Raw genomic sequence first — 27,485 nt, 5'->3', positions numbered from 1 at the left:
ATGGCAGTTGTACTGCACACACTTACATTTTCTTGTGTAACAGGTACATCTGATGCATAATAGTGTGAAAAATTCTACCACATGTCTGACCTCTGAAGTGTGGGTCTATGACTTCTAGCAGCTCATTAGTGCGTTATTTAGTCAGGAAAAATGCCTACGTCTTTATTACCCTGCATTTTTCTGTAAACATGTCAACCATTGATATGATATGATATGATATGATATGATATGGCATTTATAACGCCCCTGTACAGTGTGTCTAGGTGCAACAAGACAAGGAGGGGGAAACAAAGGGAGGACAAAACAACAATCTTACTTGGCCTTGTGTCATTCAGATCGTACAAGAGCAGGGAAAGGGGGAAGGGAGAAGTGCCAAGGGTAGGGGGAGGATGGAGAAGTGAGGGACAAAGCAGAAATACAAGAGTGCAGCCGAGTGGCAAGTGCAGGTACTCATAAGTGCAGCCAATGGATGTCTCATAAGTGCTGAGAGCGGGGACTGTAGGGTTACAGATACAGACCACAAGTGCAGGGGAGGCAAGAGACAGTGCAGGATTGCAGCTGGACAGGCAGGACCTGGGCCCAAATTCAGAGGGTGACCAGGTGACCAGTGCATGGATCAGACAAGTGATCAGCAAGGGAGTTTGGGCGAACGTTACTGCGGTATGGGTGAAATAAGCAGTAGGTTATCTGTAAAGGCTAGACCTGTTACTGGGACCAAGGGTGGAACAAATGAAGTAAGGCGTGAAATAAAGGATATATAATAGCACAAAGGTGTTACATTATCGGTTTTAAGTTTTCCGTTTTCAGTTTTCAGTTTGGGTGAACGTTACTGGGATATGGATGAAATAAGCAGTAAAGGGTATGCTGTGAATGTGAAAGATGGCAAGTATTGTGTGCTTGCCAGTGACAATGATCTTAGGCCTGCAACCTTGGGCTCTCCAGCTCTTTTGGACCACGATACAATGGCATGGCATGCAGGCTTCCTATTATGCAGTACAACACTTTATTTTGCCCCAGAGCAACAAGAAAGACTAAAGAAAAACTGCTCAACCCACAATGCTACATACCAATATCCCTTCCAATCTTTCCCATCAAATATCCACCCTAAGGAAGTCCTACTTCTTTTCTTTCTGCTCCACTATAGATTTCTCAGATACATATCTGACATAAAAGCTTCTACATGGTGTAGGTCCGGGTCATTTCTTGTGTACATTATAGTGCAGGGGGCGCTCACACTTTCTCACACTTCTCTGTGCTGTCAGTTTTCCTTTGCACAGTGCTCATGCAGGTTGATTGGCGTTATTGGGTTCTTAATATTGATTTAGCATGTATTTTGGGTATGGACGACTCGGCCACCCCATTGTTGGCTGGGACCAGTGGAAACCACTCTGAACCCTATTGGTGGTTGTTGGGCGGAGCGTGCCACCCTTTAGAAGACAGCACCCTTTCGCATGGATACAAAGGATTGTATGGTTCTTGCACTGAGTTCTGGGTTTAGCCATGCTGGAGGGCAGAATTCGGTTTTGCAATGTCGAGTGAGGACAGGGAGGAGAATATACATATTCCAGACCGGTTATCTGAGGAGGAGGGGGAGATTCAGTGCTTAATTTGTGCATGTGTTTGCCAGTGTCCAGCCCCAGCACTTAATTCATAGCCGGGGCTCAGCACCTGCACTCCTGAAGTTTACATTTCATTCGTTGTATCTGACTCTATGCGGGAAGGCCTGTCTTCTGCTGACTCCCACCCATGCCCCTCCTTCCAACCGGTTCTCTTGTTGATACTTCTGTCAGACAGTGAGGGTATGCAGTTCGGCTCCAGGCTCCCCACCGATGCACTCTTGAACCTGATCTGCTCCACAACTTTCCAAAAGCCTGACAGACGGTAAACACATGTTCTTGTCAAAGGGTTGAGACTGGGCCTCACTGCCTTCAGCAGAGTCCTGTGCAATGATTGAAAAAGGCAAGGTATGTGTGATAGACCCGCAATCCCCCCCTTTTTATATTTTCAATTGTGCCAAATGTATATTTTACAAATAAAAGTAATCTTTTTTGCATGTTTTTGAGAGTTCTATACATTGAAATGGTAACAGAAATGAAAAACCCCAGATTGACACATGGTTTTACTGTGAGATTTTTGGATAAAGAAATCTAGTTAAAGTGCTTTGCATATATATTTTTATGATAGCTTGTTTGTAAACAATATGTGTCAGCGTGTGCACTGTTGCTGTAAATAGGATAAGGGCAGTGTGATGAATCGGTAATTATTCCCCCCCCCAAACCTGGCCTGGAACCCTTCTCATATGGCCAGGGAAGGGCAGACGCTCCCTGATCCTGACACTGGGGGTGGTGTCCTGTGGGAGTATCACATGGGGGAGGGGAATAGATCAAAAAGATTGGAAAACCCCCTGTCTAACTTTCCATGCAACCCCACACATTTAATGGCTTTTTCCCAAACAGGAGAAGTCAAAAAGCATAATTTTGTTGTTGGGGACTACAGGTCCCACAAACCTCTACGTACTGAGGAAGAGGGCTGAAGAGCAATGTAGCTGCAGTAGTCAGACAATTAAGCCTAATAGACCACACCTGAGGGACGTTGAGAGGCTTAAAAGGCCCCCTCAGGTGCAGCGAGGCGTAGACAGGATAGGGCCTGAGCGGGCAAGACTCAACCTAAATCTGTGAATGCCGGCTCAGCAGCACAGTTTGGGCATTTACAGATGTTAATGTCACTGTGGTGGGCCTAACTAACTAGCTTAAGCCTGCACTTGTTAGACAATCCTGGCTATGCCTCTGAGGTGCAGGCCAGTCAAAGGAGCTGGAACTGTGATTGAAGTGTATGCACAATAAGAAGGGGAGGTTAAGCCACGCATTATTTTTGCATTTAGGGTCTGTTGATTCGCATCCTTTCTTTCTTGCACATAATTCATTGACAGGCCTTTGTTGGCTCTTTGGTTGTGGACATTCTTCTTTTTTCCCTTCGGTTTCTTTCGGGTTGGGTTTTGTCTATTGGTATTTTGCACCAGGTGGTGTTCCTCCACACTGGAGATAAAAGTGCAATTCATGTTCATGTCCATGTTGAATTTTTAATACGTTTTTGAAAAAATACTTGGCATTCTATTTGATTGAAAAGAAAGTTTGGTAAAAAAAAAATGTTTCCTTTGAGAATTGCAAAATGTTGTGTGAACCCAGAGACCTGTACTGTGTTTTTGTGTTCTAGTTTGGGTGTATGCAGCAGTAGTAGAAGCAGGAGGAAGAAAGCATGGTGTTGAAAATCCAGGCAGAAATGTGAGAACCAAATCCAGTAGATTTCAACTGCCTGTCCTGTGAGGGTCCAGTTCCCCCAAACTCAGATGTGCAGAGGTTGCGCAGTGGAAGGCCTGAATAAAAACTGCTTTTTTTGCCCATGTGAACCTAATTGCAGAGATTGCGCAGCAGGAAGCATGTCGGAGACCATGGCCAGAAGTTGCTCTGAAGTCGTGGGCCTCAAGAGCGAGAGGTGCTCCTTAATTGCATGGCTGGACCGGAGACGCCTTCAGCGAGGAAGGATGTGGGTCCAGAGGCCAGAAGTCACAGGTGTCCTGCAGCCTGCGAAGGAAGGAATACAGAAGCCGGTGTATCTGACCAAGTGTTCTGAACTCTTGCGCGAGCACTGCCGGCAGCGGTATCCAGAAATACAATCACTTGAGTATGAGCAAAGCAGACATTCTTTCTTTCACTCACAGAAGGAAGAAACACAGTGAAGCTTTATTACCAGAACTTTGTTTTGACATTGAAGTGGCACAGAACTGAATTGAGACTGTATTAAAAACCCTGATGTCCTTGTTTCTTTCTGTTGAACATTGGAGCTAAATTTACCTTGAAACCTGGCGAAGGGGAATTCACCCAGGTTACCAAGAAAGACTGTCAATATCATTGTTGATGTTACTATGAAATGCCATATATTTCGTTATGTAATTGATGTTTACATTTGAGGGCCAGATATTCTGTGTTAGAGTGTTTTCCTTTACTTTTGATAGGCAGGGAAATCCTTGTCAGAGTAGGGATAGTGAGGTGTTTGATCAAAAATATGATTTAATAAAATGGGGTATTTTGCGAAATTATCCAAAAGTTGCCCGCCTCACATTTCTGACCCCTCACAGAAGCTACGAATGTGTAACTCTTGTTTAAATGTGCATCCTCCACTGGTTAATCACTCAATGATATAATTTAGCAATCTGGGATCTGTGAGAAACCTGAAGGTATTCTCACTCCTAATCCCCTGGGATCCTCTATGCAGATGGCCAGGGAAAGGCCATCCCTGTTGGATCCTGACTCTGTCGGTGGACAAGGGAAGGAGGATCACCTGGGTAGAGGGTCTCTGGGAATTGGGATGAGATGCCAGTAGGTGACTTCTTTGGTACTGGGAAGAAGAAGGTCAGGTTAGACATGTACCACTAATAAGTGTCAGGCAGCGGTAATTAATGGGACACACCTGCAGTCCATTATTGGACCACAGGTTATAAAAGGTGGAACTATGAAGCTGCAGGGGAGAGTGTTATGATATGGCATTTACAACGCGCCTATACACAAGTGTGTCAAAGCACCAAGGTTGGAAGAGGAGAGCAGTGGAAGAAGGAGCTGTGCGAGCGCAGAAGAAGCCAAGATACTGAATAGAATGAAATAAAATAAGTTACGATTGACAAACAATGAACTGACATCAAAGAGGAACAAACACTGAAAGAAAGACTTTAAATGCAGCAGAATCAATATTAAGAAACAACCTATGTGGTAAAGTGGCGAAGCTGCATTTTAAGAAACTGCCTGTTGAGCTACATTTTGAAATCTGGGAGTCCCTGGCTGCGTGACCTGTAATGGGTCGACCGTGTGGTCTAAAACTGCGCCTAGACCAGAGAACATCTCCATGTCAACAAGGAACATTACTTTGATGAAAGCAGGAAAACAACTAATGATGAACATCAGACTTGGCGGAAGGGAAACCTGAGCTACAAAAGATTACGAAAGTCGAGTTGAAAGTCAAAGCTACATGATATTTCTTTTTGGTGTTGCCATTAAACTTAGGGAAGGGATCCCTAACTATTGGTGCCCTGGAACTGTGGTACCCTGGAACTTTGTTTAAATTGGGGAAGGGCACCAAGGTAACATAAAAGTATAAAACTGTATTTCTTCTAATATTCAAAGGAAGATAAATTGAACCCTGTGTTGAACTTATTGACATTTCGGAAAGGAAGCTGAAGAGTAAGAAATGTATGCCTGGAACTCTATTTGATTTATGGTTGATATCCTGCACATTATGTGAGGGCAAGTATAGGATTTGGACACAGACAGACTTTTAAGTTAAACATATTGGCACAGACTTTTCGTAGTTTCTTTAGGTACGGAAATCCCACCTTAGTATAGGGCAAGTTAGGCCTTACTCCATCTTGACCTTTTCTTTTATGAAAAAAACAATTGTTCAGCTGTGAATCTGTTGTCTGTATCTCCTTCCATGATGCCAATCTCGCAGAGCACAGGTTGCACAATAGAATGATGGGTGGGGGATTGCAGAGGACCTAAATTAATGAAGGGATATATTCATTTATTTATTTATTTATTTATTTATTTATTTATTTATTTATTTATTTATTTGTATTGGTTAAAACTTAACCTTTACAAAACCAAAAGTATGAAAGACAGAAAGTCAATAAGAAAACAAGACAATACAAAAATCAACAACATTCCTTAATAAACAACTAAACATACCGTAACATAACTTAACATAATCTTGGCAAAACAAACTCCAATGTATACACAAAATGAGACTGCATAAAATACACAAAAATAAAAAATTCAATTAAAAGAAAGAGGAAAAAGATATCAATATCAATCCATCAAATACATTCTAAAAACAATATAAAACGTCATATGCGGGCTCAATGTCCCTTTTGAATACAGTATTATTATTCCATTATTCCAAAGCTGTAGATTTCATCTATACAACACCACATGCGACCTATGCATATCAATTATCGCTTTATAAGTCAGTCAACTGATGGAGTTACTTTGGGAGACAACTTACAGGTGTAATTCAAAAACCTCACAACAACGATCTGCAAAGATACCCTATTTCCATGGAGCATTTCACACCATAACCCATCACGGTTTACATATTCTGCGTTATGCACAAACTTTTGGAAGCAACCAATGCGTTCCAATCTCAGTGAAGTACAATCAATTAATACATGTTGCAATGATTCTGTCACACCAGTAGCACTGCAAAATCTGCACAGAGACTGGGTATCTCTCCCCCTCTCGCTCAGGTCTGTTATCTCTCTGGTCAACATCACATTAAATCTGAATCGCATACATTCTTGCTGCAGTCGCTTATCAGGGAATTTGGTCAAGTATGGCTCCAAGGTTCCCCCTCCCTTGAAATATGAAACCAGCTGTTTATATAGGTGTGTATCCACAACGTTTTCCATTGTGGTGCTCCAATCCATATACTCTGAGAGTTTTGTAAACTTTCTCCGGATTGAAGATTAGGAGCTCACAGGTTACCCCCAATTTGTCCAAAAATTCCAGGCATTCAGCTTTAAGATCCCTCAAATAACCTGAGGTACAGACATCATTACGTAAACCACTCTCCATCAGGTCATACAGGGTAAATGAAAGGATCACCGCAGAGTCTCATGCTGTGACTATTTTATATGATGCAGCAGGCACTACCAAGGCCCATATTGCGAGTATTATGGGCCTCATCGCAAGTTGGCAGAGCGGTAAAAATGCAGAGGTAGTGATATTACTGCTGCATTACCGCTCCGAGTTGGGTGGAAAGTTGGAGATTTACCTCCAAATTTGAGCTGTCGATAAATCTGCCCAATTTCCGCACAATTTTTGGTGCTATTACGTGCTATTACCGTGGCGCAATTAGCACTGCAGTAAAAGCCCCGAAAATGCAAAAATGCCTCATTGCATCCAATGGACCCAATATGAATAGGGACTTACTGCTCCAACGCAACTCCGGATCTGGCACTAATAGCGCTGTACCGAGTTGCACTAACGCTATTTGCATTGGGCAGTATCCCGGCAGATTTATCACTGGGATACTGCCCACTTGCGATGAGGCCCTAGATGTGGTAGTCTCAGAGCACAACATGACATGGGGGAAGTTTGTAAAGGACCTGGATGCGTGAAGGAAGCACTGCAGAGGCACATGCTGTGGCTATTCTGTGTGAGGGAGCAGGCCCTACCAAGACCCATATTGTGACTATTATAGGTGGCAATCTGGGAAGACAACCTAATGATGCCCGGGAGTGTGCAGGGGACATCGATGTATCAAGGGAGCACTGCAGAGGCTCATGCTCTGGCTATTCTATGTGAGGGAGCAGGCATTACCAAGGCCCATATTCAGACTACTATGTGTGCTAATCTTGGAGTGCAACTTAATGATATGAGGACGTTTGCAGAGGACCGGGATGCATCAAGGGAGCACTGGGGAGGCCCATGCTATGGTTATTCTATGTGAGGGAGCAGGCATTACCAAGGCCTATATTATTACTATTATATGTGGTAGTCTCGGAGCAAAACATGCTGAGGGGAAGTTTGCAGGGGCCTGGATGCATAAAGGGATCATTGCAGAGCCCTATGCTTTGGCTATTCTATGTGATGGAGAAGACACTTCCAATACCCAAATTGTGGCTGTTATGTGTAGCAATCTGGGAGTGCAACCTAATGCTGTGGGGAGCACTGAAGAAGCCCATGCTGTGGCTAGTGTAGGTGAGGAGAGCAGGTGCTAACAAGGCCCATATTGTGACTACTAATGATGGTAGTCTGGAAGCACACCATGATGAGGGGGTTTGAAGAGGACCTGGAAGCATCATAGAGGCACTGCAGAGGCCCAATCCGTGGCTATTGTATGTGAGGGATAAGACAATACCAAGTCCCATTGTCTGACTATTACAAATTGCAGTCTGTAAGCACAACATATTGAGGTGGGAGATTTGCAGAGGACCTAAATGAATGAAGGGAGCACTGAAAAAGGCCCATGCTGTGGCTATTCTATGTGAGGAAGCAGGCACTACTAAGGCCCATACTGTGAGGGTTAGATGTGGCAGTCAGGGAGCACAACATAACAATGTGGGGGAGTTTGCAGAGGACCTGAATGAATGGAGGGAGCACTGAAGAGGCACATGCTGTGGCTATTTTATGATGGGGAAAACTTGAACTGCTAATACCTATGCTGTGCCTTTTCTACATGAAGAGCAAATGTACTGCTGAGCTACATTCTGTGCCTGTTACATTAGAGGGACGCAGGCACTGAGGAGGCCAATGCTATGCATCTATATGTATAAAAGTGAAAATGTCTTTGTTTGTGGTGGGATTTGTGGCGAAGCATTGTTCCTTATACCAATCTACACCATTTCACCAATCTGCACCACATTTTGTATAGTTACCTGTTAGGACCCTCGGGACATTACTGGCTACATGACATTTGGACACTCCACCCTTTTCCCCGGATTTCAGCCCAAGTCTACATTTCTTTGTGGGTTTGTGGTTTGGCAAAGCGTTGTCCTTATACAAATCCACACAGTTTCACTAATCTGCACCAGACATTTTTAGAGTTACCTGTTAGAACTCTCTGGACATTACTGCCTACATGACATTTAAACACCCCACTCCATTCCCCAGATTTCCACACAAGTAAAAATGTGTTTGTAGGTTTGTGGCAAAGCATTGTTCCTTATACAATTCCTCACTGTTTTACCAATCGGCACCAAATTTTGCATAGTTACCTGTTCAGTCCCTCAGGAAATTTCTGGCTACATGACATTTTGACACCCCACCCGTTCCCTGGATTTCAGTACAAGTCAAAATCTGTTTGTGAGTTTGTGACTTGGAAAAAGCTTTGTTCCTTATAAAATTCCACACCGTTTCACCAATCTGCACCAAATTTTGAATAGTTACCTGTTAGGACCCTCCGGCCATTACTAGCTACATGACATTTGGACTCCCCACCCTTTTCCCCAGAGTTTAGTTCAGGGAGCAAAGCACATCAAGCGATAAGTGAATTGGAACAGCGACCCACAGCATCAGTGTTATCATGTCTGTCTACAGAACCCGTTTATAGTACTTCTGCTAGTGTTCTATACAAGGAGAGCTTGAACTGCCACTGCTTATATCACTGTGGCTGTTCTGTGTGAGCATGGGCTGCAGCAGCCCATGCTGTGATGGTTTAATGTTTGGGGAGCAGGCACTGCCAAGGCCTGTACTTTGACTATTATATGTGGGCTGAGATTGGACTGACGAGGCCCATACTGCGACTGATTTACTTGCGGGGAGCTTGCACTTGGGACACACATTCTGTTTTACATAAAGAGAGCTTGCACTACTGGGGCCATTCCTATGACAGTTTTGTGTGAGTGGAGTTTAAATTGCTAAAACCAATGCCATGCCTATTGTGTATGAGGGAAGCTTGCACTGCTGAAGGTCAAACATCAAGCATTCTGTTTAATGGAATCCTGCACTTCTGAGTCCCATGCAGTACCTACTCCTTATAAGGAACACTTGCAGTCCTGCTGCCCACAAAGTGGCTGTTCTGTGTGTGAGAGAGAAGCGTGCCCTTATGCCCTACCAAACCCACTGCAACATACTAGCTGACCTTTTCTGCGGGGGAGAACCATTGAAAAGCTTGCACTGCTGCTGGACGAGTTCTACATGTGCGAGAAGCATAGATTGCTGTGGTCCAAGCAGTGTCTTTTCTATGAAGGTTGATCTATACCACCTGCAACTTTACCCGTTATTTGTGAAGGAATTTTGCACTGCTGCTGGATGGGTTTTACATGTGTGGATAGCCTGGATTGTTGCGGCACATGAGGCACCTGTTCTATGAAGAATTATCTGCTCCAGCTGCAACTTTACCTGTTATTTATGAAGGAAGGTTACACTCTTTCTAGATGAGTTCTACATGTTTGAGAAGCCTGCATTGCTGAGGCCCAGCAGTGCCTGTTCAATGGAGATTGGTCTGTTCTACCTGCAACTTTACATATTATTTGTGAAGGAAGCTTGCACTGTTTCTGGATGAGTTCTACATGTGTGAGAAGCAGTGTTTGCTGAGGACCATACTGTGCCTGGTCTATGAAGAGTAATCTGCTCCAACTGCAATGTTGCTTGTTATTTTTGAAGTAAGATTGTACTACTGCTGGATACATTATTCTTCTGTGAGAAGCCCGGATTGCTGTGGCCTATTCATTGCATGTTCTATGGAGATTGATCAGCTCCACCTGATATTTGTGAAGGAATCTTGCACTGTTGCTAGATGAGTTCTACATCTGTGCTAAGCCTGTATTGCTGAGGCCCATGAGCTGCCTGCTCTATGAAGCTTGATATACTCCAGCTGCAATGGTGCCTGTTATTTGTGAAGGAATCTTGCACTGTTGCTAGATGATCTCTGCATGTGTGAAGCCTGGTTTGAGGAGGTTTCATTGCTGTTGCTCGTTCTGCATCTGTTTTATGCTCCCTTAATAGGTGTCCATAAACCTTATACCCACTTAGCCAATTTTGGGGAAAATGATACTATAAAATGAACCGTTATGCCCATATTTGCATACACTTTCATGGCTCTGAAAAACCTCTCAAAAGCTCCCGGTAGAAGTGAGTCTTGCTCATCACTTCACTCGCTCATGCGATTTACACCTTCACCAGTTGTCACTACTTTTACAATGACAAACATGGTTATCATTTTGTCAAAACCCCACAATTTTCCAAGCCAAAAGGTCTTCAATACCTTCTTGACCTGGTGCTCGTGGTCCCGTATAATGCAATAGTGGTCGCCAAAGAGAAATGTTGAACCCTGGCACTTACTTTTTTTCAAATTGAACACTGGGGTGGTTCCTCTAGAAACTGAATTATAGCAAGATCATTTTATTACTTTTGTAAATATCTCCCTGCGTCAGGAAATTGATAAAGCCTTTAATCAAAAATGGTCATTCCTTTCACAGGCTACACAGCATTCAGTGTCTCAGGCTTAGGATTTGGTGTCTCAGGCTTTGGTAACCGGAAATCTCAGTTTTGCCCAGACACACTTGGTTACAGGGGTTGCACAGAGCAACATGTGATCTAGGCCAGGTAAAGCCCCTTGCAAGAGGAAACATCTGTAGTAGGTTTCCCTCTTTGGTGAGTTTCCTCAGCCCGGTTACCATAGGGTTGGGACAGTTCTGTATCCATCTGCATCCATCTTAGTTGCTGAAGGCACTCTAGAGACCCTTGGTCCTGACGGAAGAAACAGAAACAGGCCAAGAGAGGTAGGTTATTGGCTCTGGTCCCACCATCAAGGGACCTGGGTTTGGCTAGGGAGACGGGAGGCCCTTTTGGGCTCCAAGAAGTGACATTAAGCCCATCTTTTGTTCTGAGCTTCTATATCACCCCAACTCCCAGGGGTGGGTGCCTTCCCATTCAGTGAGGGATTATGTGGGTGCATTTATCAGGAGTAAGATGGTGACAGCATCCAGGAATAGGATGAAGGTAGAGTGCCTGAATCCCAAGTTTCCTGAAATGTGCTGTACCTGTTTCAAAAAGTGTGCATAGAGCCTGGCATTCCTGCCAGGAAAGGTTGTTGAATACCATTGGTCCCTTAGTCAAGGTCTTGGACTTAGCAGAGGAGGCTAAGGCAGCTGGGGGCTCTCTGGATCCGGTGGAGATTAGTACTTGAGAAGAGAGGGAAATCTGTTTTGTGAATGATGCAAATGCTTAAATCCTGAAGGAGCCAAGATAGTGTGTTATTCTTAATATTGGCCCTAAACAAGGGGATTTGACCAATACCAAATAGTCATAGATAACAGGCCATTTGCTGTTTGGGGATGGTTTTGTTAGACAACTGGGTGTCTGTGTGAACTGTGAACACCTTCAGTTTACAGGATAAGGCTCGGTTCTCCTTTGAAGAAAATATGTGGCCCATTTGTCCCTCCCAGGGCTGGCCACAGCTGGGGCAGGTCAACCAGCCATAGCTTTTGTGCAGTAGGCCCCTCAGTTGCAGACATAGAGGCTCTTTCACATTCCAACAAAGACCCAGAAATGCCTTATTCACTGCAGAGAACCAGAGACACCAATGGGCGAGGCTTCTGGGGAGGTCATGGAAGAGCTATCCCCTTCCAGAATAAGTGTACAGGCACCAAGGGGTCAGGGAGATGCAGTAGGGAGAGTTGTTGATCATTTTGTACAAGAATGTGCTTACTTTCTTTCTCATAAACCTTGGGTACTTCAGACCATGCAGGGTTACTGTTTGGAGTTCACAGCCCCTCCAGTACAGAAATGTCCCCCAAAGGTTGTAGTCATGTCTAAGAAGGAGCGATTGCTGGTCGCTCAGGAAGTTGCAGACCTTCTGTCCATGAAGTCGGGGGAGAGGTTGTCGGTCCATCACATTGGTTTTAAAAGCAATATTTTTATGTTACACAAGAAGGACAAAGGTTTTAGGCCAGCTATAAATCTAAGGGAGTTGAACGAATGTGTGGTATATCTGCATTTCATAATGAAGATGATTGCCATTTTTAAACAAGAGAATGGGTTGTTAGACTTGACCTCAAGGACCCTTACCTCACAGACCGCACAGATACTATCTGCAGTTCGTTTGGAGGGGAAAGTTGTACCAGCTCTTGGCTCTTACCTTTGGATATTGTGTGCACCTTAGTGTGTTGCCAAGCTGCTGAGGCCTGTGGTGGAATTTCTCAAGACCAGAGTGGTGCGTCTTATTATATAATGGGACGATATTCTCATCATGAGCAATTGAGTACACGTTGCATGCATTCATGCTCATTTGACTGTATATCTCCTCCAGATTCTGGGGTTCATTCTGAATGTTCAGAAGTCAGACCTGATCCGAGCACAGAGGATGCAGTTTCTGGGGTTTATTGCTGGTTCATTGTCTTCACCGTCAAAATTCACCCACAAATTTGATATTTTTGAGGAAGGTCACTCGGATTGGCTTACTGCCTTTCTGTTATCTCAGTCAAGCATTTGGCCTTCCTGATTGGCTTCTCATCATCCATCCAGGACATCTTTTAAGGACCCCTACATTACAAGGTGCCCCAGAGACGAAAGCTTCAGGTTCTACAAGCAGGCCTAGGTTTTGCCGGCTGGGTCCCATTTTGCACTGCAGCAAAACAAGAATTGCTCTGGTGGCGAAGTGTAATGGAAGGCCTTTCTTTCATACTTCCCCCAATCTACAATTGAACCAGATGCAAGTCAGAAGGGATGGGGTGCAGGTTGTGATGTGATTTTGACTGGGGGTGGGCGGGCCTGTGGTCTCCCCAGGAGTCAGCTTGGCATGAAAATTGTTTGGAAATGTTTGCCGGTTATTTTTCACATAGGTGCTTCACAAACAGGTTCTCACATTGTGTGGTGCATCTGTTGATGATGGACAATGTGGCAGCAGTGCGCTTATCAACAAGCTTACAGGAACTCACTCCTGATCACTGACTGACCTTGCAGTCGCATTTTGTGAATTCTATCCTCTGTATAAGATCAAGTGGTAGGCTGAATATATGCCAGGTATTCTCAACATGGCACCGGATTGGTGCTCTCTGCAAAGGGTGGACAATAGTGACTGGAGGCTCCATTGATGTCTGTTCTTGGACCTTCAGGATCGGGGGGCCTGTTAGGGCTGGACCTGTTTGCATCCAGGCTGAATGCCCAGTTTCTGGTTGCTGGCATATTTCAGTTGGCGACCAGACTCTTTTGCCCGGGTGACAGATGCATTCACAGTGGGGGTGAGGGAGGAATTCCTTCCCACCATTTACAATGATCACTTTAACAACCTTGGTACTATCAATGTCCATGGCTCTGCCAATTCTTTTACCAGTCTTTATAGATGTTCTTTGGTATACGGTGCTGCGTCCACATCCTATGGTTCTGGGGGAGTCACTACAGTTGATGGAGTGGTTGGATTTGGGAAATGGTGGAACCCTCTAGGTTTTTTGGAATCAGTTACATAATTCATCTAGTGATCCTGAGTGCCCAGCACAGTCCTCTTTTATGAGGGAGCATGGGGACCACGGGTACGCTGGTGCTTGCCGAGGGATCTGGGTCACTTTCATGCGAGTATAGTTCCGGTGGCTAATTATCTGGCAAGGTTGACATTCCCCTTGACTTAGTAGACAAATATGATGTATCTCATTTCTTCCAGACATGCTTTGATGGCAGGTTTTCCTTTGGGGAGCACCTGTTGCTGTCCAGTCATTTGAAGCAGAATTAGTATGTCTACCTCCTTTCTGATCTAAACATTCTTGCCTATGGGAGGTAGACTTTGTTTTGACTTTATTTCATGGTTGGCCACCTCATTCTGAGCTTTCCTTGCAGGCCATATCCGCCAAACCTGTGATGCTGATGTGTTTAATTTCCTTCATGAGAGCGAGGGATGTTGGAGCTCTGGATCTCTCAGGTAGGTTCTTCAATCCAGAGTGTGCTCGAGTCCACATTCACTGCAGGAATAAATCTGACTCGATAATGTTTTTCCCTCTTTTGCAGACCTCTTTGTCTGCTGCATTGTCTACAGGAGTTGAGATTATCAATTATTTATCGCATTTGGCAAGACCATTGGCCCTCTCACCTCCCCCATGTTGGCTTATTGGATAAGCTGTGTTATGGATCATGCTGGGTTGGAGATTTTGTTTTTCTGGTGCTCATTTAGTCAGGGAGGCTATGGCTTCCAAAGCTTTTTGCACAGGGTCTAGATTGAAGGATATTCCGGAGGCAGCAGACGGGTCTAATGCAACTCCCATTTTCCCACTTTTATTGTAAGCCTATTGTGCACGCTCAAAGGGCTGTTTGGGATAAGCTTTGAACATGCATAAGAGGAACACGCATAACATGCCATGTCATTGCGATTGCTCTTAACTTTTGATGGAGAGTTGGGATTCTAACAACAAATTCAAACAAATATTAGTGACTCTGACTCTCTCCCCTATTTAATCATCCACAAAGTTCATATCAAAGTTCTAAGTACAATTTTATTATAAAATACATATATTAGCTAATTGCAGAACCACGCAGTTGAGCAACATTATTGATTTATACCTAGGACTGTTTGTGGGTTATATTAATACATTGGATATAGATTTTGTTTTCTAACTGTATAATATATGTTGTTGTTTGTAGTGGGTTTTATGAGGTGTTACATTTTGCGCAATGCCAGTTTTAATTTATGGATTTTGTAATAAAATTGTACTTTTAACTTTGATATGAACTTTGTGGGTGATTAAACAAGGGAGAGGGTCAGAGTCACAAGTATTTCTTTGAATTTGTTGTTATTTCTCTTCCGTTTCTGGGTGTTGTTGTTGTGTGTGGACAGCCTTTGCAGTGCTTCTTCTCCTGTCATAAGCTCTCTGGTGGACAGCTGATAGTTTTGCACAATGGAAAGAGGAAGGACGCCTTCTGGATGGATGTTTTATAGGAACTAATGCAGGAGATATTGGTGTGAATAATTGCGGGTTTAGTCATTTTATTGTCTTCCTTACTGCTGTGGAGGCGAATAAAAAGGGTGTACTGCATAACACTTGGCTCAGCGCCATTAATAGAATCCCGACTCTCCATTACATGCTAGCAGAAATTGACATTCTCTTCAATCTGGATAGGTAATGGTTATGGTCCATTGGGAGTACTAGTTCAAAACATCTGTATAGCCACACGTTGCTGGTCCCTCTAGGGAAGGATTTTCAAGGTACCATAAGGGTCTCTTTGATGGGAGTGGATTGGATGAATCATTGAGAGAAACATGTCTTCTATGGAGAATGTCCTTGACAAGCATGGAAGAATCAGAGTTGATGTATAAAGCCGGGGAAGTGATTAGGGCACGTGGGAGGAATGACCTTCTGCCTTGATTGCCGATTAACATACGAGGGAAAAGTGTTGTCCCGGTAATGAAGGAGTTGAGCATGACCCTGTGGTTGAAGCCACATAAAGAATCATGTATGTTTCTGTTATAGGCCAATATCCCTAATGTTGATGCACACATTGCGATATAGGTTTTGGTGTACAGGCTGAATGGCATGCTTGAAAAGTTGAGACATAAGGATCAGTTAGGTGTTGGTGAAAGGAAAATTAGGCTTGATTACATGGCACAAGTGACGCCTGCCATGGATGTGATGCAGAGGACACGTTCAACTATGTAGATTTTGAAGCATCCATTTGGACTACAGAGCAGTTTGTTCATAGCTTGTATGAGTTGTATAAAGGGTCTGAAGCTAGTGTGGTGGTCAAGGGGCAGCTAAGTGACCCAGGATGACTGGAGGAAGGGATGAAACAAGGATGCTGAATTTCACCATTGCTTATTACCTTGTCAATTGAAATACTAGTGATAGCCAGTGGTCTGATTAGGTGTTCCGATGGATTAAAATGCGGAACAATGGATATAATGTAATGGTTTTTGCAGATATGGTGCTACGGGTAGTAGAAGACCCAGGTAAATGGATACCAGTGAGCATAGAAACAATATTGTGAGTGTTCTTTCAGGGTATAACATGAACTTGTAAATATTAGAGGCGTTGACCTTGTCAGATAAGGTGAGGAATGTATGTCTTGAAAGATGGGACTTCAAATTGTGAAAGGACTGAGAGGAAGGCAATCAAGAGCTCGATGTGCTCATGAAAATTAAGGATGTGGCACCTCATTTAGAAGCATTGTCACTTGATTTCTGGGCAAGAATTAATTTGATAAAGACGACAAATATTTTATCTGCTTCATAACTTACCGATGCAGATCCTAGATGCTGTGTTCAACAAAATTGATATTCATTTTCACTCTGTACCCTCAAAATGTGTAACCTAAGACCTGCCAACATCTGACTAGGCCCATCCTCGTGAAACAACCCAACCCATTATCCCCATGATGACCACCCTCTACAATGCACCCTGTGTTTCGACGTCACTCCTCTTTTTAGCACTGTTACATGATTCCCTCAAGCAGATATTTTAACTACTCCCACCTACCCTCAACGGTATCTTGTAACTAATGCAATGTTGAAAGAACTACCATCCACATACTTATCTGATGTTTGCCTGTCACCACTAATGATGTACAGTGCTCCGTTCATCATGAGGCTAGGTTGGTTCTCAACAAATAACCAAAATAGCATAAATAAAAGTAAACACTCTCAACAAATCAATTTTTTGGACTAGTAAAACACGAGTTGCAGACACATAATTTAAAATGGGGCTTTGAGTTGCTCAATGTAAAAACATATCAGAGGAGTTTGTGATGTAACAGATTAATCAAATGTTCTCACCTGTAAATGAGAAGGAACGTACTTGGGGGATTACTGAGAGACGGTGACATTGGAGAGGTGATAAAAGATACAAGTGTGCTACTGTGTAGCTTTCATGATTCCTTTTGGCTCATCAGTGTGATGTGTGGAGTTACTTAGAAGTAGAGGCAATCTTGAAAGGTTCCACATATAGGTATTTAATGACTGTAGCTGGGGTCTGATGTTGTAGCTGAAATAGGTAGGTAGGAATTAGCTGTTTATAGCTGTGTTGGCATGTGAAGTCAGTTTATTCTGAGTTGTGAGTAGTCAGAAATGCGGGACAGACACAACACAAAGGTAACGTTTTTTAATGTTTCCATTTATTAAATAAAAAACGTTCAGATAAACACCTGTCTTTCCCTATCCCAACAAGGATGTTCCTACCTAGCAAACTAAAAGTAAAGAAAAATGACCTAAAGTCCAAAATGCCTATGACTCTCACACTAATACAAAATAACATAAATATTTATCTAGCTTCAATTCAATATCATAGAATGATAGTCCAAAAGTGATAAGTTCTTGACAGTACTCCTTGTGACCAGGGTTGTATTCCCTTCCCCTGGATCAATGCAGGAATACCTTTGGAAAAGGTTTGATTCAACAAAGTTCTGCTGAGTTCAACACAAAACATCCTTTCCTTCAAATGCAACTTTCCACTGGTTAAAGTATATATCTTTTCATAAACACATGTTCCACAAATTAAAGTAATTGGCGTCTTTCCCAATATCCTTCTTGGTAAAGCAAAAATGTGTCTCTCTCAAAACACAAGTTCATAAAACAAGGTAATTGGTTTTCACAGGATGTAAGGCAATTATCAGCATATCACATTTCATTTACAAATTGAATACTTGAGTCAGGATAGCACAGCAACTACTTCTGTAAAGCCAAATGTGTTCTTCAAATTAAATAGTGTTAATGAGTTATTTTCATTACAACTCTTTGCCACAATCATACTACTTCAGAACACATCGGCCCTCATTACAAGTCAGGTGTTAAGGGTTTAACGGCGCCGTCGGCGCCGTTAACCCTTAACGCCTGATTCACACTTTAACGCCTGCTTTTTGCAGGCATTAAAGTCCAAGGCGCTGAGCGACCTTGGTGCTAATTACGGCACCGTAATTTACGGTGCCGTAATTAGCGCCTTCCCCATCCCCATTATGCCCTATGGGGCAAAAATGGGAATGGGGAAGGGCAAATGGTGAATGGGGAATTACCGCCCCACTCACCTTGGAATGGGGCGGTAATTCCGCCATCCACCATGCCGGACTCCGGCATGGACCATGGTGCTAAGAGCACCATGGTCCAGGGCTGGACTTGTAATGAAGGCCATCTTCTTTCATGGTCCACTCGCCTGTACGGACTAGCTATTATTGGTCCCTTTCCTGGTTTACTCGCCTGCTAGGATGTGAAACTCCTACAACTACATATGTTCTTAGTACCAATATTTGTTCCAAGGTTCTCCACACCAGTATCCTATGTGAGCAGGGTTGAGCAACAGCTGTCTCTGTTTATAGTCTCTTGACTCTTGGCAATGTGCGTTACAGGTCTCCCCTAATTGCGGTCCCATTAGTGTGCCATAAGAGGGGAGTTGCGCCCCTGTCACCTCTGTACTAATCCTTTTCAGCCTCTTGGCTGTTGACAATGGGTGGTACAAGTTTCCCCCTATTGGTTTCCCATATAAGAGGGGGGGTGCACACTTGTTGCCTTAGTATTCTTTCTTGGCAGAATCTTGGCTGTTGACAATGCGGGTTAAAATGTTCCCCCAATTGGAGTTCAATATAAGGGGAGTTGTACCCTTGTTGCCTTTGTACTGCTTTATGCGATCGGTATTCAAAATTATGGGTTTCTGTCAAATGTCCTGCTCAGAGCACCCCAAGGTCACTTTTAGCATTAGGCAAACTCACTGGTCTTCTCTGGTGTCTTTGCTCCCCTCGATGATGCTGCGGTGGGTTTCTTGCCTGCTGCCAGCACTCGCAGGTCTTCAGCGGTCTGCACAGTTGCTTCTCAGAGCTCCACTAGCTCTGTTGATCCTCGGCTGCTTCCTGCATGCCAGAGCTCTGCACGTCGGTTAGGAGCATATCTCTCTCTCGGCTGGGTCCCTCTTCCTGGCAGCGCTCCCTGCTGCACTTACTCAGGCCTTCATATCTCACGTCGGCATCAGCTGGCGTTCTCCCTTCACCTTCTGCAGCAGACTCAGCACTCTGGTCTGCCTCAGCTACTCCTTCGGCATCTCCTTTAACCTGCAACTCATTCCTGAATTTAAATGTCACGCTCAGGTGTTTTGGCCTATAACAACTAGACCGCACATTCTGGTTAATGGCATTGTTGATCCTCACTAACTCTGGGACCCTCTTCCTCATCCCAGTACCAAGGGTATTATGGATCATGAAGTCCATCATGGTTTTGGGGTTTTGATGTTTAATTAGTTTAGATTGCTGTGTGAAATGAGAAGTATCAGAGTTAGGGAATTTTGTGAAAAAGGTTTGTTAACTTTGGGGTTATGACCTCTATTTAAGACAAGAACATGACAATTAGAGGATGTTTTATTTAGTTCCTCAACCTCCAAAGTATGCATCTGGTTCTGAATAGATGACTTCTCATAGCATGGTCTTTGGGTAGTTTCATAGGAGGGACTTGTACAATGACAGCATGCCATTATGTATTTGGGGATTGGGAAAATCTCATCGTCAGAGGAAGATGAATACCACGTCTGTCCTAAAGGAGTCACCACTTCCCCCTGACAGCCATCTCATCCCATGTGATCCTCCCACCTAATAACACCCCCAGGGTTAGGATCTGGTAGCAGCTGCATTTCCCTGACCACATGGGAGGATACTTGAGTGATGACTCCGTCATATGATGCCCACGGGTCATGATGTCCAGGTATAGCAAGGAGGAATATTAGCTAATAAATGTTTCGTAAATTAAATATTCTTGTCCAATTTAATGCCAGTTAATTTATTAATCCTAAACTACGTTTTAAAAAAAAAAGTCACATATTCTCATGTCATCTATGTTAAATATCATGAAAATGTCACTTCATGTGATATCACTAGGGTCAAACATCATGTGATATCACAACCTGTATCGTGATCGACTGTGTGATGCCACTTCCCCTACCTCTAGCATTTTGATGAATGAACAGGGCAGAAGCAGCTCAACGAGTCTGACCCATACCAGGGTGTTGTCATAATCAAAATAAAATGCTATGGATGGGTTCACAGAATCAATTAGTTTGTGTCACCAGTTAAGAGGTTGTTATCACTAAGAGGTAAGTAATCAGTGTATGCTGGGGTCAAGGCAGTATTGCAGAGATGCTTTTTGAAAGAGTGTTACATCCTGTTCTTCTTCTCTCCCGGAGTGGATGGAACCCCCATCACTGTGATGAGTCTGTGTTTGTGTGACTCCAGAGGCTTGGTCTGAGTGTTCCACCCCTAAGCCACAAGAGTCACAGTTACTTCAGTTACATCTGATATCTGTGGAGGTGATGGATGGCCATAGCTCTGCCCTACCCCTGCCTTCCATCTACCTGTACTAGACTGCCTGGTGGCTACCTGTCTCATGCTGCACATCAATACATTCACCTACCTTGAACCAGATGCCTACTGTCATTCTTACCTTCAAGCATCTCAATAGAACAAAGCGCCGCTGCTTGTATCTCCCAGAAGGATGCGTTTAGGCTATCAAGACTATTGTACTATTTGATCTATTGGTATTCTGACTCGCGTTTGCTAAAGTCTGCGATGAAATTCATTGACTGAGGGCCATCCCGGAAGCTTTAAACTTCTTTCATTATGTGACTAGGCTGCGTTATCTGGCCAATGGTGTTCAGCTTAGATTTGAACATTACTCATGCCTGTGGATCTTGCTATTGAGACCCCAGGAGAACGCATCTAAATCGTTACGTATTACTATAAACACACTTCTATCCCCTGGGACACCTATCGGATACATAACAATAATCCAGCAGGTGGATTGTTGGGGCATGGAAGTGAGCAGCCTTCATAGAGATAGCATGAACACTGGGGCATCTCATGTATGCGTACTGAGGAGGAAATAGGCCTGTGACGTGTGCCCGCAGGTCCCATACTTCATATCAGATGCTGACTCTAGAGTGAAATATATGCACTGGCAGCAGATATGCGTGAACCTAAATGACATATAGACAAGACATGTTTCAGGCATTTCAGACACATAAAGTACAATTCATTGAATCCTTTCACACCGTTAGAAAAATACAATGACTACGTTGTCTCAAAGATCAAACTATGTAAAAACATTCAATGTTTTGACACCATCAAGGTGAAAAATAATGAAGAAGAATTGACACTTGAAGGAAGAATAGAAGATATAGAAAAATTGAAATTGTGGGTCGAAACAAAAATAGAAAATACCGTATCAGGTTTATACATGGTACAATGTATTTATGTTGATAAGTACCATTTCAGAAAAACATGAATGAATGAATAATATGTGATATGAACATTTATGGAACTGGACAAATATATGTTTTATATTGCACATCTGTTTTTTGCAAAATAACCCATAAACACCATACATATGTAATCCCCTGCCACTTTTGGCATTTAGTGTGCATTTAGACAGAAATGATATTCTGTTTAAATGTGCAGATTACACATGCTGTCTGTTTTATGCGTGGCTTCCTATTTTTCAGCACAAAAAGAATACATTTTGCCTTGTTACTGCTAGTCAGACTAGATGGTGTCGGGTCTTGAGAGTTCCACTAGCAGTAAGTGTTAACTTGACCTCTGGGGGTGGAAGCTAGTGAGAGAGCGGTAAGAGATGGAGCATAGAGGGAGAAAAAGGACCAACCTTGATAGGATGTGGAAAAGGCAGATTTGCTGTAAGAAGAAGTAAGATTCCCATGCAATAGCATGTGCTCCAGGACTCTGACTTGGACCTGGGTCTCCTCTTTGGCAGCGTAGAGAAGGTCCCCTTAGTTATCCTTCTGAAACAATGGCGCATGCTCTGAACCACCATGGAGAGCCATCCGAAAGAGAGACAGACTAAACCTAGACCTGTTTTAGCTTCCCGATTAAGCAGGATGCCATAATGGTCCAGGACTTTAACACCAGATAGATGATTTATGTATTATTTATTCACACGTGTAGAGCGCACAACAGCCCTTGGGCATTGTGGTGCTAGTTACAGGAGACATAGTTCACTTAGTTACAGTAGTAGCAGGTTTACAATTTAACAGGTTTTTTGGAGCAGTACAATATGTATGCAGAATAGCGAAAATGAAACCTTAGATTGCAGTAGGTTGTGGAAAGGGTGTGATCAGTGAGGGTAGTGGGTAAGAGAAGGGGAGAGGAGAGTTAGTTGAAGAGTGTAGTTTTCAGGTTTCTCCGAAAGGCATAGAGCGAAGATTCAGCTCGGAGAGTGGTCGGGAGAGCGTTCCATAGCTTTGGGGCTATGTATGGGAAACCTAGCCCTCCTGCCATGGCCTTGCGCGGTATAGTGAGTTGATTGGAATAGCATGTCCTAGTGGGTCATGCTGATGTGGCTCTAGAGAGAGTTTCAGCTAGGTAGGCGGGTGCAGTGGAGTTGATACATTTGTGAGCTGTGGTGAGACTTTTAAATGTAATGGAATGTAGAGCACAAGAAAAGGTTGCCCCTTGTGTGTTGATTTCCCTGACCAGTCTGTTACCATCCCTCTAATGGGAATAAGAGATAATGATGTGTTATTTATACAGCACTTTTGTCAAAGAGCTTAACAGAGAACATTGTAGAGGAACAGCTGTATGCCTCTGCAGGAACCCCACCGTTCTACCTTTGAGGGAGGAACGCCCTGAAGGAATATGAGAAAAGAGCAAAGAAAGAAGCCTGTGATGTAATAAGAGAGTATGAACGGCGTCCCAGGATACTGGCTGAAGAGGATGTATGGATCCTACAGAAATTAATGACAGAGTGAAGAATCAAGGTAATTTTAAAATACGAAAAAGAAGATTACATGTGCATGAAGTGCTACAGAGAATCAACTGTTCAATAATTGTACAGACGCTGACACGCAAGTAGGCTATGTCATCATAGAAGCTGGCTAGGCTATATGTAGTGAATAGAATGCAGGCAAAACCACCATTATATAGAAGCTGGACTTCGGTATCACAAATTTAGTAAGACAGGACCCATGAAGAGGGAAAGAATATTTTGAATCGTGGAGCTGCATGGCGAGGCTGTCTGGCCTGAAGTCAAGATTGAAGCAGCCAAGGTCAGCTATATATTCAGGAAAGGAGAAAAAGTGCAAAGGATGAATCATCCCTTGTTAAGGTGCAAAGAAGGAGCACAGCAGGTGTCAAGTTAAGTTCATTTAAGGCATTTAAAAGCTGCAACCTGGATCAAGTCATGGTCTCCCGTCACGTGAGCCAAGGATGAAAATAGAGTTCAAACTCGGAGTCCCAGAACAACGATAGTGAGTGCGAGCACTCCCATGTATTCTCAGAGAAAAGGATACTTTGCAAGGCCAAGTTCAAAGACAATCTTCATGGCAGAAGGCATGGGCTATGAGAGATGTTGGGCTAATTGGGTGGGGAGGTAGAGTCAGGCCCACCTCCTTGGACCTGGGTCTGGGCTTATGTGCTGCTTAGTGAACTGAATGTTCTGGATATGGCACAAGCATGCCAACCAATTCTAGAGTTCCATATAATTAAAGACCTTATAGTTTGAGAGACCAATAAGAAACTGTGTACCTAATATTTTTGAAGATGCCATGTTTGAGAGGTAGGCATATGTAGTCCACCTGACATTGGGCAGCCAAATACAAACCCAGTTCCTACAGACAGTATACTTAGATGATTCCCTTAAGCATAGCCCGATCCCCAGTAGGTTTTCCATTATTTGCCAGGTAGTATGACATCACTTCTGATGTATTTTGAGTATATAACTATGTTTTTATGAAAAGATTGTTGAGAGAAATCAAGCATATGTCCATTGATGTTCGTTGTAACTCCCTGTTATAGATAATTGTTAATAAAACAGTACTTTGCCATCTTCTTCAGTTGGTTCGGTTATTTGGACTCAGAGTTATTCTGTCTGAACCCATCCATTACATACACGTTTCTAAAGGGCCCTAAACTCAACATATTTAATTTACATACAATATCACCCAACCGAAGTTGGTACTCATTTATCAACGGTAGAAGGAGAAAAGGCTGAGTTGGCCTTGCCAGGGTTCGAACCTGCGACCTGCACATAACACTCAGATCTCAACCCGCTTAGCTATATTACCAGCTAGCCCGGCCTATGATTCATGTTTTACTAATGATGGCCTATCTTTTTAGATCTTAAACAAAGATACATATACGTCAGGGAGGCTTATTCTGAAACTATTCTTAAAATCAACCAGTCTGTGCTTCAAAACAATTGCCTGTGCTCAGCTGAGTGTAAGGGCATTGCTCTTTGACCTGGACTTTGTTGTCTGCAGTGCCACTGGATACACATACAGATTGGCAGCAAGTGTTCAGAAAAACCCACCTTGTCAAGAGCACCAGTTTGTGCCTTGTCCAGCAGCAACGTGACATGCAGTGTTGATTGTCTCTGAATAAGAGCATTCAGTGACAAAGGGCCTCATTACGAACCTGGCGCTAAGCGTTTAACGGCGCTGTAAAAGACTGCAGCGCCGTTAAACACTTAGCGCCTTACTATGAGGTCCCTTTGCGGGACCCGACCTTAACGGCTGGTCTACACCAGCCATTAAAGTAGGGACCCGCAAAGGGACCTTGGTGCTAAGTACGGTACCGCAATTTGCGATACCGTACTTAGCGCCGTCCCCATTCCCATAGAGCCCTATGGGGCGAAAATGGGAATGGGGAAGGGCCATGGTTCAATGGGGAATTACCGCCCGCCAACCTTGGAATGGGGTGGTAATTCCCCATTGAACCATGGTGGACCCGTTACAACACTGGCACCAACCATGGTGCTAATAGGGCCATGGTTTAGCGCTGGTGTTGTAATGAGGGCCAAACTGTAGTATCCTATATGTTATGAATGATGTCTGTGTGAGTGCAGGGGCCTTGCAGAATTCTCTAGTGGAGCTTGGAGTGTTGGGGGCACCTGGAGGTTCCACAACTGATGGTTAAGGACTTGGAGCTGGGCAGGGAACCAGGGTGGAAGCTACTGATCTTCTCTCCCCTACTTTCTGAACTGAACCTGTAACTAAGAGATAATAAAGCTTGTTCCTTTTCCACTTACCTGGGTCAGCCTGGTTACTGCTCTTTGTACATCTCTGGCCCAGGGCAGATCCTCCAGGAGGCAGGATACATCACAAACCCGTCCCGAGCAGCACTGAGGTGTGTCATTGAACTATTGGCCATGATCCATACCTCTCATGATGAACAAAGTACAGCCCATGGGGACACCCGGCTTGACTGTGCCAGAGACCCTTCTGTTATATCCTGCTTCCCCACCTCCTGGCTCATCTGTGTCACTCAGCCTGTCCTGACCTCTTACGACCTCGAACCCTTCCCTGGAGGCTTTTCGACTGGAGACTGGGCCTGAAACACAGGATTGGTAGAGTTTAACTCCCTATTGTCTCTGTGTGCTTGAACCCCTTCTTCCCCGGGGTCCAACCCTTCCCTTTGATCCACAGCTCAAGCTCACCTTGTTTTCTTGGATAGTGTGCTCTCCGTCCTGCTTTCAGCGCAGGGGCGCGTTGATTGATGTGGGCTTGTTGCTGCCTAGTTACTTCACTGACAAGAGTCCGACAGGTAAGTATAATGAGTCTTTTGAACAGTTCTCTAACTTCGTTCCTTTCCTTCCTTAGATGATGGCCGGCGTCCGGGGATGGCGGCGTGCTGCTGAGATGAGTAGCGCTGAAGGTGAGTGAGAGCGCGATGCGCGATGCACCCCTTTTGTATTTGCATTGAACTGAGTTATTTTTCTGTGTCTTTTAGGTGCCGCAACGTTTTCAGCGTGGACGCGTTTGAAGCTCGTACAGTATTTAAAAAAAAGCAAAGATTTGCAGAATGCTTACTAATGCCTTTTTTCTGTTCTTTTCCCTTTTCCTTAGGAAGCGGCGTGCCGGGATGGGAATGACACTGCCGAAGATGCCCGCAGAACAGAAGGAGCAATGAATGATGGGCAGAAGCGCCGCAAGGTAAGGCTGTTCCTAACAGTGTTCTTCATTTTGCAGGAGCTGAGCGCAGAAGGAAGATGCAGGCCTACTGGAGACCGATCCGAATACGGTGAGTGTCACGCTGCAGGTGCAGAAAACGCAAAGCATGTTTCTCAGCCTGGGTGTGGCTTAAATAGCCTCTGGGTATCCCAGGTGTCTCTGGGCTAAACCACACCCAAAAGACTAGGCCGCTTATGCAGTTCTGGGAACCGAAATATGTGGGGGCATCCATCTTGTCCCCATCAATGCACTACAAGTCCAATCCCCAATGTTATCCTATGGGAGTGAGTGAGTCTGGTGCCACAAGCGCCAAGTCTGACTCCAAGTAGGTCTTTGGAGGGATGGAGAGGCCCTTGAGGGCCATGTAGGTGATCATGGCCTGGCTCCAGCCTCGCATCTTGGAGAGCTGGGGACATGAGGGGCAGGAATCAGGACAGCCTTTCGGCCCGTGGCCGGGCCGAAATCATCCCTGGGGAGTGGGGGCTGGTTTCTGGCCATGCCTGGGCCGGTTTGGAAGAAAAAAGAAATTGATAAAAAATATATATTGTTTTCAATGTCTTTTTTAAAAAAAAAAAAATCTTTTATCTATCTTAGGTCGATAAATGAGTACTAACATAGGTTGGGTTATAGTGTATGCATATTTGTTCTATAAAAAGAGCTTAAGCATCAGTGCTTTACAATAACATATTGGCCCTCATTAGGACCCCGGCGTTAACCAATGGCGCTATTAGCGCCACGGTTAACGCCGGTAACTTACCGACTCCGCCATGGTTAATTGGGGAATTACCACCCCATTCCAAGGTTGGCGGGCGGTAATTCCCCATTTACCATTGGCCTTTCTCCATTCCCATTTTTGATCCATAGGGCTCAATGGGAATGGGGAGGGCGGTAATTACGGTACCGCAAATTGCGTTACCATAATTACCTTCAAAGTCCCTTTGCGGGTCCCTACTTTAACGGCTGGTCCAGACCAGCCGTTAAGGTCGGGAGCCCCAAAGGGACCTCGTAGTAAGGCGTTAAGGGGTTAACGGCGCCGCAACCTTTTACGGCACCGTTAACCCCTGAACGCCAGGGTCCTAATGAGGGCCAT

Source organism: Ambystoma mexicanum, chromosome 6p (genome assembly GCF_040938575.1).
Source record: "Ambystoma mexicanum isolate Mex_15411 chromosome 6p, UKY_AmexF1_1, whole genome shotgun sequence".
NCBI lineage: Eukaryota > Metazoa > Chordata > Amphibia > Caudata > Ambystomatidae > Ambystoma > Ambystoma mexicanum.
This window is presented reverse-complemented; position numbering follows the sequence as displayed.